At 42.5% G+C, this 18,329-nt stretch overlaps 1 pseudogene across 1 annotated transcript in view; it reads left to right on the top strand.

The window, feature by feature from the left end:
- LOC311101953 (neural cell adhesion molecule 1-like) overlaps positions 1-15,267 on the top strand; it is a 111,491-nt pseudogene extending 96,224 nt beyond the window's left edge. Inside the window, exons 16-21 of the transcript in view lie at positions 4,755-4,879; positions 5,471-5,651; positions 11,418-11,610; positions 11,924-12,040; positions 13,028-14,311; positions 15,147-15,267. The product of the transcript in view is annotated as a neural cell adhesion molecule 1-like (transcript). The remainder of the gene's footprint in view (positions 1-4,754; positions 4,880-5,470; positions 5,652-11,417; positions 11,611-11,923; positions 12,041-13,027; positions 14,312-15,146) is intronic.
- Positions 15,268-18,329: the final 3,062 nt, after the last annotated feature.

The raw sequence follows: 18,329 nt of genomic DNA, 5'->3' as shown, positions 1-18,329 counted from the left end.
ACACACACACACACACTTCACACCTACCTTCTCACCTCCCCAACAACCACCCCCTTTACCTCACCTTGCCACCGCCCATTGCACCTCCTCATTAAAATGAATCAATACATGCAGCCCTGTTTGTACAATCTGTTTGTCAGCTCCACCATAGACATATTGGTCAGCACTTGCTTACAACCTTTAGATCAGACATATCTTTGCCCTATGCTGTGCTTGCAAATCTATGAAGTAGCTTCTACTGTACAATTGGCTTGAATTCTCACTGCTAGGATGATGACGACAACCCTTGTTTTTACCCTCTCTCTCTCTCCCTCTCTCTCCTTACCCTTGATCTCCCCCTGTTGGTTGCAAATGTGACTGGAAGTGGAATGTCTGCCCCTTGCTAACTCAGGAATATTATGCCATGCCCTGCATGTGTAGAGTTCAACTGATAGTTTGGTATCCAAGGATATTCTGATTGTTATTTTCTATGGTTGATGCTGCTATCATAAAGCCTTGTTAGTTTCATTTCTTTCTTTTTTGTCATACACTTGTAGTTTTCTGTTGATTTATTTTCTGTTTTTCTGTTGGACCGCTCAGGTTATTCTTACGCAAGTAAGTGCCTCATCATCATACACACTCACTCTGAGTATTAGTTTGAACTTTGGACAAACTTTCAAAGTGTTTTCAAAACAGTCTGTCTCCAGTTCTAAAACGGTGTATTCTATTTATACCGTCATTGGATTTCATGTGGCTTCTGGTTTTTCTGCCTCTGCATCTTTTCCAATGAGATTTGACAGTCATTAAATATTGTATTATGTTTATTTTCCTTTCTGTTCTCTGATCAGTCTAACATAAATAGTTTAATACCTTTAATCTGCAGGAATATTATATTGCAGATAACATATTTGAACAGACATACTAGCTATTTGTGAAGCCTTTGTTTTTGCCTGATATCTCTTCTTCTACATGGTTTCTTAGATGGCATTTTTCATTTTTTCACTGAGGACTCAGGTTTGTTATGTGGTTACTGGGGATTAGACCTATAGATCCTAGTTATTATGAGTAGTTAGCATTTGACTTAGACACTGTTATACCAAGACAAATAGCCTAGAACCCCCCTATTACCTGCTACTCAGTTTACTGTACAGTACCTACAGTAAGAAGCTATGGTAATTTACTGATACAACTTAACTCTCCCCAAATATTATTGTGTTTTCATGTCATGTGTAGGTTGTACATGTACAACTGATACTATAGTGTCCGTCAGTATTGGCAATACTAAGTCATATTAGGAATATGTCTGTATTTCTGTCCTCTTTTTCAATGCTGCTGTTTTCTGTCAGTATTTCCAATATGTACACTACCAGTCAAAAGTTTGGACACACCTACTCATTCAAGGGTTTTTCTTTATTTGTACTATTTTTTACATTGTAGAATAATAGTGAAAACATCAAAACTATGAAATAACACATATGGAATCATGTAGTAACCAAAAAAGTGTTAAACAAATCAAAATATATTTTATATTTGAGATTCTTCAAATAGCCACCCTTTGCCTTAATGACAGCTTTGCACACTCTTGGCATTCTCTCAACCAGCTTCATGAGGTAGTCACCTGGAATGCATTTCAATTAACAGGTCTGCCTTCTTAAAAGTTAATTTGTGGAATTTCTTTCCTTCTTAATGTGTTTGAGCCAATCAGTTCTGTTGTGACAAGGTAGGGGGGTATACAGAAGATAGCCCTATTTGGTAAAAGAGCAAGTCCATATTATGGCAAGAACAGCTCAAATAAGCAAAGAGAAACGACAGTCCATCATTACTTTAAGATATAAAGGTCAGTCAATCCGGAAAATTTCAAGAACTTTTAACTTTTCTTCAAGTGCAGTCGCAAAAACCATCAAGCGCTATGATGAAACTGGCTCTCATGAGGACCGCCACAAGAATGGAAGACCCAGAGTTACCTCTGCTGCAGAGGACAAGTTCATTAGAGTTACCAGCCTCAGAAATTGCAGCCCAAATAAATGCTTCACAGAGTTCAAGTCACAGACACATCTCAACATCAACTGTTCAGAGGGGACTGTGCGAATCAGGCCTTCATGGTCGAATTGCTGCAAATAAACCTCTACTAAAGGACACCAATAAGAAGAAGAGACCTGCTTGGGCCAAGAAACACAAGCAATGGACATTAGACCGGTGGAAATGTGTCCTTTGGTCTGGAGTCCAAATTGGAGATTTTTGGTTCCAACCGCCGTGTCTTTGTGAGACGCGGTGTGGGTGAACGAATGATCTCTGCTGTGGGATATGTAGTTCCCACTGTAAAGCATGGAGGAGGAGGTGTTATGGTGTGGGGGTGCTTTCCTGGTGACACTGTCTGTGATTTATTTAGAATTCAAGGCACACTTAACCAGCATGGCTACCACAGCATTCTGCAGCGATACGCCATCCCATTTGGTTTGGGCTTAGTGTGACTATCATTTGTTTTTCAACAGGACAATGACCCAACACACCTCCAGGCTATGTAAGGGCTATTTTACCAAGAAGGAGAGTGATGAAGTGCTGCATCAGATGACCTAGCCTCCACAATCCCCCGACCTCAACCCAATTGAGATGGTTTGGGATGAGTCGGACGGCAGAGTGAAGGAAAAGTGGTCCTCTGTAGCTCAATTGGTAGAGCATGGCGCTTGTAACGCCAGGGTAGTGGGTTCAATCCCTGGGACCACCCATACGTAACAATGTATGCATACATGACTGTAAGTCGCTTTGGATAAAAGCGTCTGCTAAATGGCATATTATTATTATTATTAAAAGCAGCCAACAAGTGCTCAGCATATGTGGGAACTCGTTCAAGACTGTTGGAAAATCATTCCAGGTGAAGCTGGTTGAGAGAATGCCAAGAGTGTGCAAAGCTGTCATCAAGGCTATTTGAAGAATCTCAAATATAAAATATATGTTGATTTGTTTAACACTTTTTTGGTTACTACATGATTCCATAAGTGTTATTTCATAGTTTTGATGTCTTCACTATTATTCTACAATGTAGAAAATAGTAAAAATAAAGAAAAACTCTTGAATGAGTAGGTGTGTCTAAACTTTTGACTGGTACTGTATGTCTTTGTTGGAAATACTGCAGCGTTTCCTCTGTTGTTAATCATTTTGTCTTGCAGGAGAAGGATGGTTTGGGATGTACCCTTTTCCATTTATTAGCATATTTTGAAAGTTGTAAATCTAGAGCATATGCTACAGTAGCTGAAGTCATCATTTCTCTCAGAGGAAAACCTGTCATTTGTCCCTGCTTGTGTTTTCAGTGTTGTCAAATGTTCACTGTTGTTTTGTGTTACTCTTCAGTTTCTGTTTTGTTTAATTTTGTCTTGAAGTCTTATAACTGTTTTTCCTGTCCAAGTTTACGTTGTCTATTTTTATATCTTTCATGTTTCCACTTTCCTTTCAACCAATCACATGCGTGCGTTTCATGTGACTGTCATCATGTGGCTTGCATGGTGCTGATGATGTCATCCACTCTGCAGAAGGTAACTTTTCGTTCCCAGTTTTCATCAGAAGAATCTTAATTTTACTGGAGAGTCATTCATAATATAAATACTAAATGTCCCAATTCAAACATTTCCCATTTATTTCCATTTATATTCCATCTTGTTAACCCATCATGTGTATCCATTCCCCTTCTCTAGACTGATTGGAGCTCACAGGAACTGCCACAGTTCTTTAGCAAGGAAGTGTTCCCTGTCTGTCATGCAGAGTTATTAACTTGATTATATATTTTACTGGATTCTCTATCCGCAATACTCATTTGTATTAACTACTGTATATCTCTGCAGAAATCCCATATATTTGATTTTGTGACTTTCCAAAAAATCCTTCCTGCCTTGAACGAAGCAGGCCTATTTTCAGCCAATCAAATAAGTTTAAAATATGAAACCTGACATTAATGATTTTATCCAAAGCAAGTTTGTGACCTCAGAAGTGCATGTCATCCTCTCCTATGAGCATGGAATTTTCATCCAACTTGTCTGTCAGTAATGTTTGACTTACAAGGCATTTGTGAAGTAAAATTGGCCTCTACACATGTTTATTGAATACCATTAGGCCACAGACTTAGCTCTAAATCAAGTTCCTTGAAACTAGCTCTGATAGTCTTACATTTTGTCTCAATTTAACTTCCTTGTTATGGTCCCCCCCTACTCCCACTTTTCCTGTCTAGTGTGCTTCGTGTTTGTTTCAGTGATGATCACTCTCACAGATTGTAATGGGAGTTATTCATCCTAATAACATATGTATTTATCCATTCAACAAACAAATACACCTTCTGATATAACTTTGGATTTATCCCAACAATTTCACAGATTTATCACATTGTAATAACTTTTTCGTACTAACCCTCATTTGTCCCTCTCAAGTAGTTTACAGTGCACAAACATCCCCCCTAGTGGCTGTGTCCTATCCAATCATGTGTAATTGCTGTATAAATGCTACTTACATTTTAGCACGCCACAGTAGTCTCACAGCTTGTTCATGAGGGCTTTTAGTTGGAGAGGCAGACAAGTGCCTCTAGCAAAACAGTATGGAGGAAGTGTGCCATCTGGAGAACACTAGTACAGAATATTAACAGAGCTTTCTTCACATCTTTGAAACAGGTTTATGAGAAACCAGTTAAAGGTTTCACAGCAGCTGCTGACCAGCCGTAATACATTCTACATCGTCTGAATGACCACTTCAGCTCACCAACTAACCTTGATATCATTGATGTGTCTGTTTAGGGGAACCTGAACCGCCTAAGCTGGAGGGAACACTCCAAACTAAAGGCAACTCCCTCAAAGTCAACTGGATCAAGCAGGACGATGGAGGCTCACCCATCACACACTACCTAGTCCGCTATAAACCAGTGAGTACTCACACTACCTAGTCTGCTATAAACCAGTAAGTACTGCTACAACCTAGTCTGCTATAAACCAATGAGTACTCACACTACCTAGTCCGTTAAACCAGTGAGTACTGCTACTACCTAGTCCGCTATAAACCAGTGAGTACTGCTACTACCTAGTCCGCTATAAACCAGTGAGTACTGCTACTACCTAGTCTGCTATAAACCAGTGAGTACTGCTACTACCTAGTCTGCTATAAACCAGTGAGTACTGCTACTACCTAGTCCGCTATAAACCAGTGAGTACTGCTACTACCTAGTCTGCTATAAACCAGTGAGTACTGCTACTACCTAGTCTGCTATAAACCAGTGAGTACTGCTACTACCTAGTCTGCTATAAACCAGTGAGTACTCACAATACCTAGTGTGCTATAAACCAGTGAGTGTGGCGCACTGTACAAAGCACCATAGACAGTTGTAGACAATGTGCATTCTTATGTGCATAAAATGTATGCTAATGTGCCCATGCCCTTTCAAGGAATACATTCCTAAAAGAGACTGTCAGGTATTGTATCATTAAGTTGACCCTGGCCTATTTTGTGTGTCCTTTAGAAGCGTCAGGCCGACTGGAAGCCAGAGATCCGGCTGCCCAGTGGCAGTGAGTATGTGGTTCTGAGCGGACTGGAGTGGAACATGGAGTACGATGTGTTTGTGGTGGCAGAGAACCAGCAGGGGAAGTCCCAACCTGGAACCCTGACCTTCAGAACCTCTCCAGAACCTGCTGCCATCCCAGGTAACCCCACCGTGCACAGGGCACTCACACTGGCACTGCCACACACAGCTGAGACAGCAAACTCAAACATGTCCCAAACAGGAGCCTTTTCGGTTCTCACAACCACATACATTTGACAGTACACTTAATAAGAATTAGACGTCTAGATGTTTTCGGCAGGCAAAATAGAAGAAGATAGAAGACCAAGCCAGCTGTTGGTCAGAGCTGTTCCTGGGTGTTCGCTGTGCAGCAGAAACTGTTAAAACTTTCTAACTAGAACTCTCCACTGTCTGTCCGAGAGGGTATGCCAAGAGGGTATTATTGTCTGTGAGGGCCACCCAAACGAACACTTCTTTTTGACCATATCCAGAGTTAGTTTTTAACTGTTTATTTTTCGTGATGCTGGCATACATCGCACAATTTGTTTCCAATTTCCAATCTGTTAGAATTAAACTCCTACACCGAAGCTGTGTGTGACACACTGTATGAGTTTGCCTTCTCAGTGTTACAACAGGCTGCCTCCGCTATAGACAAAGGCTATCCTACTACAGTGATGGGTACAGTATGTAGATGGATGGTCTATCCTACTACAGTGATGGGTACAGTATGTAGATGGTGGGTCTATCCTACTACAGTGATGGGTACAGTATGTAGATGGATGGTCTATCCTACTACAGTGATGGGTACAGTATGTAGATGGATGGTCTATCCTACTACAGTGATGGGTACAGTATGTAGATGGATGGTCTATGCTACTACAGTGATGGGTACAGTATGTAGATGGATGGTCTATCCTACTACAGTGATGGGTACAGTATGTAGATGGATGGTCTATCCTACTACAGTGATGGGTACAGTATGTAGATGGATGGTCTATCCTACTACAGTGATGGGTACAGTATGTAGATGGTGGGTCTATCCTACTACAGTGATGGGTACAGTATGTAGATGGATGGTCTATGCTACTACAGTGATGGGTACAGTATGTAGATGGATGGTCTATCCTACTACAGTGATGGGTACAGTATGTAGATGGTGGGTCTATGCTACTACAGTGATGGGTACAGTATGTAGATGGATGGTCTATCCTACTACAGTGATGGGTACAGTATGTAGATGGATGGTCTATCCTACTACAGTGATGGGTACAGTATGTAGATGGATGGTCTATCCTACTACAGTGATGGGTACAGTATGTAGATGGATGGTCTATCCTACTACAGTGATGGGTACAGTATGTAGATGGATGGTCTATGCTACTACAGTGATGGGTACAGTATGTAGATGGATGGTCTATCCTACTACAGTGATGGGTACAGTATGTAGATGGTGGGTCTATGCTACTACAGTGATGGGTACAGTATGTAGATGGATGGTCTATCCTACTACAGTGATGGGTACAGTATGTAGATGGTGGGTCTATGCTACTACAGTGATGGGTACAGTATGTAGATGGATGGTCTATGCTACTACAGTGATGGGTACAGTATGTAGATGGATGGTCTATCCTACTACAGTGATGGGTACAGTATGTAGATGGATGGTCTATCCTACTACAGTGATGGGTACAGTATGTAGATGGATGGTCTTTGTCCATGTGTGTGGATGCAGCCTGTTGCTACATAGTTTGGCCTTAACTGATGCAGCAGCATTCCTGTACCATAGCAGGTCTTAGCTAGCTGAAACGGACTGCTTTTACTGACACCCACAGACACCTGTGTTGCAACACTACACAGCTATGCTACGACAAACCCCTACCAGGCCTCAGGCGATGCAGAGTGCTTTACTGAAACATAACAGGACTTATCCCTCCTTCTCAGTTCTCCTGTTTGTTCTTTCCTTTCTAACTCACCTCCCAGACAAACACGCATCCCATTCACAACCGTTCAACCCCCAGTTACCTAACTCATGGTTTGTGGCGTAGTCCTCTCTCACATGCTGTGCTTTTGCTTTAACTTGCTTTAAAGCTAGAATCCTTAGTTGCTACATACATTTTTTTTAAAAACTTTTAAATGAATGATAGATACCCATTGAATCTTGAAGAATATAACTTATAAATGCCTCATGGCCTTAGTTCAACAGTTGTAACCCATCAGAACCCAAAATGTAAGCTTTTTTTACTCTAAGTTTGTAAACAACATAAATGTAAACAAACACTGTATAGCCTCACAGCATGGTTAAAACTATCATTTAGAGATCATGGATGGTCAGTCCTTGCATCCATAGCTCTGTAATGAATTTCAGAGTGGTTACATTTATCTAGGCCCATCCCTCAGCTTTTTACCAAAACAGAGGCGGGGTGTCGGCATTGTTATTGTTTGCGGATTCTAGCTTTAACTGCTTGTCAGTTTAAAACTACTTCTTTAACTTTTCTTTTTTCCTCAATTCAGCTTTGTTTTCAAACTTGACATATTTTCTCTTCTCTCTCCTCTCCTCCCTCTCATCCCATTTCCCCACCCTTCTGTCCATTTCCACTCCGTTTCCCGCTCTTAATTTCCATCCCCCTTCCCCCTCTCTCTTCCCCTTTCTCTGTATCCATCTCTCTATGTCTCTGCATCTTGCCTGGTTTTGGACACTGGTGACTTCACTACATGAACATTTTCCTCATTACGTATTCTTATTTTCTAAATCTGTGTGTCGCATCTTTCGGTTGGTTTTGACTATATTTGGTTTGAGCAGCGACCCAGGGCTGTTCGTCTGTGACATACACTCTGATCTCCCTCATCCTGTCCATAGTAGCTGTGTTGCTGCTCTCATAGCTAGTTATATGAGGCGACGCTGGTCTCTCTCTCACACACACACATAGAGGAAAGAAAGCTAGCCTTTCTCTGCCCTGGTTGGCTATCTCTCTGGATGGATGCCTAGACAGACACATGTCTCTCAGTGGGTGGGGGAGTAACTAGAGAACAGACCAGCCCGATTGGCTGAACTGAACCAAAGGCAGTGGTATCAGCTTAGCCTCGTTCCAGATCTGTTTGTGCTGTATAGCCAACACGTATGGTCGTTGACAACAACCATAGGTGTTGGCTATACAGGACAAACATGTATGGGACTTGGCTAGTATCAGCTGTCTCCTACAACTCAGTACTGTACCACTCCGCTCAGCAGCATAGCACAGCTCGTAGCAGCACTCAGCACTAGAGAACTAAATGGAGCTTCCAGTTGACATTAATGAACACTAGGGTATTGAATGAGTGGTAATGTTATTATGAATTAATGAATATTGTGGTAGAGTACTGAGTGAATGGTGGTGAGTACCAGACAGTTTACAGTGAGGGAAAAAAGTATTTGATCCCCTGCTGATTTTGTACGTTTGCCCACTGACAAAGAAATGATCAGTCTATAATTTTAATGGTAGGTTTATTTGAACAGTGAGAGACAGAATAACAACAAAGAAATCCAGAAAAACGCATGTCAAAAATGTTATAAATTGATTTGCATTTTAATGAGGGAAATAAGTATTTGACCCCCTCTCAATCAGAAAGATTTCTGGCTCCCAGGTGTCTTTTATACAGGTAACAAACTGAGATTAGGAGCACACTCCTAATCTCAGCTTGTTACCTGTATAAAAGACACCTGTCCACAGAAGCAATCAATCAATCAGATTCCAAACTCTCCACCATGGTCAAGACCAAAGAGCTCTCCAAGGATGTCAGGGACAAGATTGTAGACCTACACAAGGCTGGAATGGGCTACAAGACCATCGCCAAGCAGCTTGGTGAGAAGGTGACAACAGTTGGTGCGATTATTCGCAAATGGAAGAAACACAAAATAACTGTCAATCTCCCTCGGCCTGGGGCTCCATGTAAGATCTCACCTCGTGGAGTTGCAATGATCATGAGAACGGTGAGGAATCAGCCCAGAACTACACGGGAGGATCTTGTCAATGATCTCAAGGCAGCTGGGACCATAGTCACCAAGAAAACAATTGGTAACACACTACGCCGTGAAGGACTGAAATCCTGCAGTGCCCGCAAGGTCCCCCTGCTCAAGAAAGCACATATACATGCCCATCTGAAGTTTGCCAATGAACATCTGAATGATTCAGAGGAGAACTGGGTGAAAGTGTTGTGGTCAGATGAGACCAAAATGGAGCTCTTTGGCATCAACTCAACTCGCCCTGTTTGGAGGAGGAGGAATGCTGCCTATGACCCCAAGAACACCATCCCCACCGTCAAACATGGAGGTGGAAACATTATGCTTTGGGGGTGTTTTTCTGCTAAGGGGACAGGACAACTTCACCGCATCAAAGGGACAATGGACGGGGCCATGTATCGTCAAATCTTGGGTGAGAACCTCCTTCCCTCAGCCAGGGCATTGAAAATGAGTCGTGGATGGATATCCCAGCATGACAATGACCCAAAACACACGGCCAAGGCAACAAAGGAGTGGCTCAAGAAGAAGCACATTAAGGTCCTGGAGTGGCCTAGCCAGTCTCCAGACCTTAATCCCATAGAAAATCTGTGGAGGGAGCTGAAGGTTCGAGTTGCCAAACGTCAGCCTCGAATCCTTAATGACTTGGAGAAGATCTGCAAAGAGGAGTGGGACAAAATCCCTCCTGAGATGTGTGCAAACCTGGTGGCCAACTACAAGAAACGTCTGACCTCTGTGATTGCCAACAAGGGTTTTGCCACCAAGTACTAAGTCATATTTTGCAGAGGGGTCAAATACTTATTTCCCTCATTAAAATGCAAATCAATAAATAAAAAAATGTACATGCGTTTTTCTGGATTTTTTTGTTGTTATTCTGTCTCTCACTGTTCAAATAAACCTACCATTCAAATTATAGACTGATCATGTCTTTGTCAGTGGGCAAATGTACAAAATCAACAGGGGATCAAATACTTTTTTCCCCCACTGTACATAAAGGATGTATATTCTTTTTTCACTTACTACATTGTATGTACTGTAAAGATTTTTAATGACATTAATTTTTACATGGACAAAAATATAGACAAATAACCATGTTATAATATGCTAATATTAATATTGTTGTATTATGACACATTGTGTACATACATATAAGTGGTATTGAAGCAATTTGGAACTGCAGCAGTCAATTGTGGTTATTGATTCCTGAAGAACTACAAATGTCATTGAAAACTAGCAATTTATGTTTTTATACAATTAAGTTGTGTGATTATTTTGTTCCACAACTGCATCATAAATAGACCCTAAGGTCATTACTGAATTGTTAATACTCTTTTTTTGTAAATGAAGCAGAAGTACAGAGGAGCTGAAGTTCAGGGTGCTCTGTTTAGAATGGAAACTGGACAGATACCGCTAGAGATCATGTATTGTGTGGGGTAGTGCCTAGCTAGCCACACTTAAATGGTTGTTTACAAACGATCTCTTGAAGCACATATTATGCATTTTCTTCAGGTGTTTTTGGTTATGACTAATATCAAATAAAGTTGATTTAATGCATCTTAATGGGTTTGCATTTATTAGAGGGCAGGTGATTTAGATAGATGCCTTTACTGTTCCAAAGACAAGGTACAAGTCACATGTGATGTCTGTTTGAGCCCTGTCAAGGAGACATTGATCTCCCAATTTGAGCACATCAAGGTACCAGTATGCAGTTCACATCTACAAAACATCCGATTAGATGCTGTGATATCTTCAAACTATGTCAATGTGCATGACAGGTGAGTTGTCTGTGTTTTATGAAACCATTATGTAGAAAACAGAGATGGTTTCATATTCTAACAGGATGTCCACATGCATTCTGCTGTCTAACTATGGTGCCATATGTTCCTAGTGAGTCATGCTGTGTCTGTACTGTAGATATAGACGGTGAGTCTGCCCTCTCCACGGGCCTCATGGCAGGGATCCTCATCTTGGCCTTCGTCCTGCTGCTCCTGGCTGTGGATGTCACCTGCTACTTCACCAACAAGTGTGGCCTCATCATGTGTCTGTGTGGCAAGCCAGGCAGCGGGGCCAAGGGACACAACCTAGAACAGGGCAAGGCTGCATTCCTGTGAGTGTCTACTGTCTCAATATGGCACCCTATTCTCTAGACAGTGCACTTCTTTGGACCAGGGTCCATAGGGAGTAAGGTGCATTTGGGATGCAGCCATAGACTGAAAAAGGATTCTGCACACTTCAATCAGATGCAATCTCACAGTTTTCATTTGCTAATCTTTGGGTCCGTAATGGTTTGTCTATTGTCTACCTTCTCTTGATCAGGCATTACATCATTTTCATTATGCAGTAGTTCTGTGTTACTGAGATCCTGGAGTCTGTTGTCATGGTGTCCATGTAATAATCCTAGAATCCTCTTTGGTCCACAGAAAGGACGAGTCCAAAGAGCCGATAGTGGAGGTGAGGACAGAGGTTGAGTGCACAGCCAATCACAACGCAGGAGGACCCACAGAACCCAATGAGACCACACCCCTTACAGAGCCAGAGTGAGTATAGCTTGACATACAGACACCCACACACACATACATACATACACACACACACACATGTCATTGTTAGGCTAAAGCACAGTACACTCCTCTTGTAAGAATCACAGTATTCCTGCACAATTTTGAGTACATTGTAATTAATGGAATGTTTATGACTTTTTGAGCATAGGCAGTTGGTTTATACATATGTCTGTGATTCCTATAAGCAGAGTGCACCGTCGTGTGCTCATGTGTTTATGCTTTTTGTTGAAATTTCTCTATAGTCACATTCACACTGCACTTAGCCCAGGGTTAACAAATGATTGTGTGAAAGGAGGGTTAGCTAACCCTAGGCTAGTTTTAACCCAGGGTTAAGGATAGCCCTGGTCTAACAACATGCAGTGTGAAAAATCCTTGTGTGTGTTGTAGTTTCTTGTGTGGTTGTTTTGGGGAGGGGGTGTTTTTGCTGCAACAATACATTTTTCTCAGGAGGATTTTCTCAGGAAATTTCTCAGGAGGTTTAGCTTTTCGATATCAAGTTTGAATCGCTACCAGTCAAAGACGTGGATAGATCCACTGTGCTTTTGTCCTCCTGTATATGGTGAACTTGATGAAACCAGTCTAAAAACTGAGACATTGAAAAACTGGAGTCACATGATATGAGTGTCTGGTTCTATTCAACCCTTCAGGTGGTTGTGTGTAGTGATGTGGTTTCCTTTAGAAAGACCTCTGTGTTTTCAGTTCATGTTCTCCATGTTAGTCTGTGCATTGGCAGTGTCCTTTGTTATTTGATGTGTTTTCACTGCATGGAACCCCCTTGTGTGTCCTTTCTCTCAAGTTGATGTTGGCTGCTCTGTGTGTGTGATCTCAAACGGCATGCCTCCCCTAACCCTAACCTCCTACCTGCTCCTCCTCTCCACCCCTCCTCCTCAGTCCCTCACGTCGTGTCCCAGTCACCTCAGTGTCTAGTGTGTGTCTCTGTTCTCTCCCTGCTCTCTCTCTCAGGCTGGCCGCTCACACTGCTGCCCTGGCTCTGGACACCCTCTCGTCCGTAGCCACCATCTCTGACACAGCCAACACAACCTATGACCCCGCCCAGGACAGCCCCTCTAGCGAGAGCACCACCCTCACCTGTAGCCTGTCTGCCCCCGCCACTGACCCCCTGTCTGCCCCCGCCACTGACCCCCTGTCTGCCCCAGCCACTGACCCCCTGTCTGCCCCAGCCACTGACCCCCTGCCTGCCGCTGCCCCTGCCCCGGCACCCACCCCAGAGTCCAACACAGCCCCCCCAACCCCCCTCATCTCGACCTCAGACATCACAGCTAGAGTAGCCCCCCTGTTAGACCTTCTGGGAGACAGCTCTCCTAGAGCGGAGGACAAAATGTCTGCCACTGCTGTTAGTTCCACAGATAGCCCTAAATCTCCTAGAAAGTCCTCTATTCCAATACCACCTCGGCGTCGAAACTCTAACAGACCTGCTCCTTCTCCTCCCACTCCCAAGAGCCCCACACCTACCCACTCCACACCCTCTCCTACCGTGGACCCCAAGAAATCTGCCCCAGACAGTCCCTCTCTTGCCCCCTCAACTGCCTCTCCTACCCAAAACACCAGGAAAGCTGCTCCTATTGCCCCAGACAGCCCCTCTCCTGCTCCTACGGCGTTCACCCCCACTGTCCTGGACTCTAGTACACCAGCCCATGACACTGACAACCCTGACTCTACTACCAAAGACACTCACACTCCTGCCCCTAAAATAGACCCCACTACCACAAGCACTCCCATATCTGTCCCTACTGCTCCTACTACTGCCTTCAATGCTGACAGGACTGCTGCTATCGTTCATGAGGACTCAACCAAATCTGCCCCTGTTTTCCCAGAAATTCTCACTCCTACTCCTGCTCCCACAAGTGCCCCCATACCTGCCCCTAATGCTCCCACTGCCCCGAGCTTTGCCACAACTGCCCCCACGGTCACTATCACACCTGCCTCTACTACCTACGACACCGTAACACCCACCCTGACCACCCACATGTCCACCACCACAGAGCCCCAAGCCCCAAGCCCCAGAGAGTTAGAGTTGACCAATGGGGTGGAGACTAAGAGCCCATCCCTGCCCCCAGCAGAGCCCACTAGGTTTCAGAGTAGCCCCACTCCCTTTCCTGCCCCTGTCCCTTCCTCCACCTCCTTCATGGCTAACGGAGACGGGTTTGGGGCAGACCTCCAGGCCTCAGTCCCCCCTGCTCTGGAGGAGTAAGACAGTCTGGCCAAGGCTGCTCCACTCAACGACGAGTATGGCTCCCTCTAGAGGTTTATACGTGTCAATGTTTTTGTGTGCCCATTCAACTTCTATTTTATTATCGCTCAGTCTCCACTTTGCCATTTGTCCTGTGAAGTAAAGTGAAATTGTAGTAGTCAATTGTGGTAACAGTGGTGATAATTAATGAGACCTGTGTAATGGTGACAGAAGTGCTGTAGTCATTGCCATGGTAGTGGTTGTGTGGATGTGTGTGCAACATCATGTGGAGTTGTACTGTACTGTATGGTAGTATGGTACTCCTTGTAGAGCGTGTTGTGGAGGTTGTGCAGTAGCAGTGTTGTAATGCTGCGCTTATGCTGGGGATAGGGCCAAAAGACTAGATCAGGCCTTTCACTCACCCCGCCTAATGTCTATACAACGGTAGGGCAGACACTGCAACAGACAATCATTTGGTTATTATGTGGTCCTTAGTGCTGCTCTATCGCTTTGACTCAGAGGTGCTCTGTAATTATATTACTTGTGCTGGTATCAATCGTCTAACAATTACTACCTATGGCTATTGTCAAAAAATATATTGGAAAGGTAGCGTTAAGAGAGTTGGGCCAGTAACCGAAAGGTCGCTGGTTCGAATCCCCAAGCCGACTAGGTGAACAATCTGTTGATGTGCCCTTGAGCAAGGCACTTAACCCTAATTTCTCCTGTAAGTCACTCTGGATAAGAGCATCTGCTAAAATTTAAATGTGTGTATTTGGGATGTTTTTTGTTTGAACACAGCTGTTGTTGTTTTTTTATGAATGTTGTTGTTTTTCTATTACATTGCAGGTAGACTGTAATGAGTGTTCATTTCTAACATTTTCTCCATTGCAGGAAGATATTTGGAGAGGAGAAAAGTAAAGTGGAGGAGTCGGAGGTGAAGACAGCCCTGTCAGAGGTGACCACAGAACACAACGATGTCACACAGACAAACGCCAGCGACAGCAAAGCATGATTGGGCAGCCTTAGCCCATCTAAAATGGCGGCGGCAGCAACACTCATTACAGTCTGCAGGAGTTTTTATTTCCAGTGCCCTTACTGCATTTCCAGAACAACAACAACATGTGTTTGTGCAATAGAGTTCATTAGAGCACAATCTGATTGTGCAAAAAATGTTACTCTCACATTTGATTTGTTTCTCTACACCCATGGAACACTAAAGAACACCATTCGAGTGATCTCAAGTGGTATAGGAGACAAAAGTCTAGTTTTTACAAGTTTAGAATTGTTTTCAGTGCGGTTGCAGATAAACAATGGATTATTCAGGAACATTACACTGAGTGTACAAAACATTAGGAACACCTTCCTAATATTGAGTTGCACACCCTTTTGCCCTCAGAACAGCCTCAATTCGTCGGGACATGGACTCTACAAGGTGTCGAAAGGATTCCACAGGGATGCTGGCCCATGTTGACTCCAAAGCTTCTTACGGATGTGTCAAGTTGGCTGGATGTCCTTTGGGTGGTGGATCATTCTTGATACACATGGGAAGCTGTTGAGCGTGAAAAACCCAGCAGCATTGCAGTTCTTGACACACTCAAACCAGTGTGCCTGGCACCTACTACCATACCCCGTTCAAATGCACTTAAATATTTTGTCTTGACCATTCACCCTCTGAATGGCACACATGCACAATCCATGCCTCAATTGTCTAAAGGCATAAAAATCATTATTTAACTTGTCTCCTCCCCTTCATCTACACTGATTGAAGCGGATTTAACAGGTGATATCAATAAGGTATCATAGCATTCACCTGGTCAGTCTGTCATGGAAAGATCAGGTGTTCCTAATGTTTTGTACACTCAGTGTATAATATATATGAAGAGATTGACTATATAGACATTATTTTATTATTTCCATGTTACATTGTTCAAATGTTTGAGGGTTAGTCTCATCGAATAGTCTCATCGAATAGTTTGTTTGCATGTCTGATTTGCAAATGGTTCTTAATGTTTTGTTTTAAACATTTGACTGTTTTACTCTTTATGTCTGTATTAAGGTGGGTTATCATACAGATTGTTTTCATGTTTCAAACATAAGTTAATTGATTTGGTTAACACCACTTTTCCATGCTCCAAGGCAAGCTCTGATTGACAGAGACTGACCAGCTAGCAGCCCACAGGTTTTCGGGTTTCGGAGAAAGTCATGTTATCATAGACATGTATCAGGTGTTATCATATGAGATGTCTTCAACTCACCTTACCTGGGGGTTCATAAAATGAATACTATATTGTGCTAAATGGAGAAGTGCGTATTGAGCAGCTAATATTGTCCCGGTATTCACAGTGGAACACAAGATAGAACAAAGCCAAACAGATCCAGTGGTTCTCACAGAGAAAGGTTGTAGAGAAGAACTTTAAGTGATCTATGTGAATGTCTCATCATGACCCAAGCTTCACCACCTCCTTGTTTTAACATCAACTATGATTAGTATCTTATCATATTCACAAGAAAACAAATCAAATGCCTGACTTATCATTTAAAATGGTGTTTTTGAAGCAAAAATCTTTAAAAGCATTTTTGTACGCTCTAAATGGAAAGGTTTCTTTTCCACTCCTGACTGCGAGCTTGTGCACTGTGACTGTGTCAATGGATTGTCTTGTCGTCACTTTAAATAATATCTGCATAGCTTTGTTGTGAAAGGTTTACCCGTATATATAATTTTTTTTATTGTATCTATAAAAACAGTACAGCAAATGACTTAATGTGGTCATTGTGACACATACAGTATATATACAGTTGGAGATCTCTCCCCATCACACAGCGGTCTACTGTGGCCTGTAACACAGCCTGGGGAGATAAGTTGAGTTTTTGGCATGATAAATTCAAACTGTACTTTATAAAATATGTGTAACAGAAACCCAAATAGACATGCCTATGTTTATTTAGGCAATGCGAGTTTCATATTGAGTTATGCGAGGGAGTTATCAGAATGAGGTCTGTTCAGGCCTATAAAACGCTTTTTTTTAGTCCCCAGGTGTTGTTCAAGTGTTCTGTAATGTTGTCTTTGAATTTAGTTTGTTTTTGTACAATAGCAGGCATCATGAGCTTGCTGCCTGTTGAGTTTATAATACCAGAGACAGAGGGCAGGGTGGTAATCTGACAACAGAAGAAAACAACACTCCAAAATGTTAATATGTTTTACTGCCACTTTCATGTAAACAATCATTCCCCTCAGTATTTCAGTGGCATGGAACAGTCATGCCAGAACCTGTACAATACAACTGTCTGCTGTTGTCATCCTCCTACCCCGTCCCCTGTCTCTGGAGCCTCTTGTTTTTATTTGGTCAAACCCAGTGCACCTTTCTGCTCTCAGTGGTGTACAGTCTGAGTACTAACCCATTTACAAAATAAAACAAGGTTTTGGAACCTCACGCTGTTTACCATTGTTTTCATGGCAAATCCTTGTTTTCTATCATTATATTATATTACTAGTCTGCCCTTTTTCCCATCTCATGTTTGTAGATGTAATATACAAGTGTGAGCACTAGGTGGCATGAAATGACAATTTACAAATGTAGTATTTTTTGCCAGATTATATCAATATCCTTGAGGATAAAGTAATATGACTCCTTGATGAAGGTTATTAAATGATTACCTTCTAGATTAGGTGAAGAGATGGGAGAATGTTAGATGGTAATAGAGTATAATAATGTGTTGGTGTTGCTGTATTCCCTGAGTCCCTGAGTTAGTGACTCTTGTTGCTCCTCTGTCTAGACTAGAGGGACTAATAGAATTGTAATGAGTCAAGGTCAGATCCATATCACCCAGGCAGTTCTACCAGTATTTTAAAAATCTGAATTTATAATATTTCATTAAGTGATTAATAATGGTTAATTGAACTAATTGGTTTCAATTGCATCTGGATCTAAAGGCTACTGACTTTTATTCACCCTTCCCAAAACCCAGGTCGTGAGGACTGTTGCCCTGTAGATGTCTCTCTTTCCAGCCTTGATAGAACCGGGAACAGAGGACAATCCAAAGCTGTGACGTCGCCTGGGTGATGATTTGCCTACT

This window comes from Coregonus lavaretus (genome assembly GCF_964263955.1).
Source record: "Coregonus lavaretus genome assembly, chromosome: 26".
NCBI lineage: Eukaryota > Metazoa > Chordata > Actinopteri > Salmoniformes > Salmonidae > Coregonus > Coregonus lavaretus.
The sequence above is the reverse complement of the archived record's forward strand: the minus strand, read 5'-3'. Positions and strand labels throughout refer to the sequence as shown.